Source organism: Austrofundulus limnaeus, unplaced genomic scaffold (genome assembly GCF_001266775.1).
Source record: "Austrofundulus limnaeus strain Quisiro unplaced genomic scaffold, Austrofundulus_limnaeus-1.0 Scaffold1300, whole genome shotgun sequence".
Classification (NCBI taxonomy): Eukaryota; Metazoa; Chordata; class Actinopteri; order Cyprinodontiformes; family Rivulidae; genus Austrofundulus; species Austrofundulus limnaeus.
The window spans coordinates 44,088-45,590 of NW_013953702.1; the positions used below are offsets into that span (position 1 = coordinate 44,088).

At 30.8% G+C, this 1,503-nt stretch overlaps 1 long non-coding RNA gene across 1 annotated transcript in view; it reads right to left on the bottom strand.

Moving 5' to 3' along the window:
- Positions 1 to 622: 622 nt before the first annotated feature.
- LOC106534898 (uncharacterized) overlaps positions 623 to 1,503 on the bottom strand; it is an 11,760-nt gene continuing 10,879 nt past the window's right edge. The window contains exon 5 of the long non-coding RNA XR_001312400.1: positions 623 to 706. This is a non-coding gene — a long non-coding RNA (uncharacterized LOC106534898). The remainder of the gene's footprint in view (positions 707 to 1,503) is intronic.

The window sequence follows — 1,503 nt, forward strand, 5'->3', positions numbered from 1 at the left end:
ATATAGATTGATTGATTGATTGATTGATTGATTGATTGATTGATAGATAGATAGAGTTGATAGATATATATATATAGATAGATATATAGATTGATTGATTGATTGATTGATTGATTGATTGATTGATAGATAGATACATGTGTGAACATATACATTATAAAAACCAACTAGCGTAAAGTATTTTTAGTCTTTGTTTTACAGATGAAGTAAATGTTTATCAAATACAGTCCAGTGTTACAACTAATTATGGATCCATTTAAAGGCTTTTTGTTTTAAATGAAAGATTCTAATTAAAACTTTAAAAAGTTCTTTATGAGGAGTGATGAGGACATGATTCTTTATTTATTCTTAATTTACCAGAAATACTTCAGTTATAGTAGAGGAACATCTGATGTTAGAATAATGATGAATAATAAATGTGTTTTAATCAACAGCTTAGTTCAAATACTTACAATAAATATTCAATAAAAAACACGTTTCCTCCTAAATGTTTAACATTTTAATAAACTTTAGGTTCTGCAGCAGAAACAGTTAAAAAATACAGATTTTCCTAACTGTGTTTTAAATGTGGCAGCAGTGAAATAAAATAATCTTTTGTGTAAATTGAAATAGAATAATCTTTACCTGCCAGCAGCACCATGAAGCTCCAGAAGATGTTTTCAGATCTCATCCTGAGTTCCTCGTCTCTCAGATGTTTGTCACCAAACTGAGCCGAGAGTATACAAAAAGAGACATCTGGTGGAAAAATTGCAAAACTTCCTGTTTTAACTTCACAACTTCCTCCTGTTTGACCGTAAGTCTCCATTTCATCCACAAAATTAACCCCCTTAAGAGAAACTTTTCTATAAACGAGACGGAAAAAACAGCTTTCATTTCAATCCTGCAATATTTTACTGACAGACACTTAATGTTTATTTCTAATAAATAAAATCAACAGATGCAGAGAAACAACCGTTCAAATAAAAGAGGATGGTTTAAAAAGGAAGTAAGAAACTGTAATCTTACCAGTAAACACAAACTGACCACAAGTTACAGACAAAAATTACAAAAGAAAAAAAAGGGAGAGAAACAGAACCTACAAGAAAGATTAGAAACCAGCAGCAACATCTTAGAATCAAAAAACAATAAAATAAGATGCAAGATTTAAAGAAAAGTCCTGATGTGAACAAACCCTCCTCACATCCAGGTGAGCTACAGGTAGCTCAGGTCAGTTTGAGTGTAAAACAGAAAATGATGAGTCAGCAGGTTTTTTTGTCACTTCAGTAGAAAACAAAACCAAATATTATTAGTTTATTTATTTCTTCATCATCAGTGACCTTTTTAAGTGAAGAGAAAATAGAGAAAGAGAGAAAAACAGAGAGAGAAGTAACTGGAAAGATTGAAATAGCGATTAGAAGTATATTAAATTTACACCAACAAAACACAGGACCACACACCCAACATCAGTCAACTCACCTCAAAAAAATGGATAAATACATGGAGGGCATATATCAATATATACAC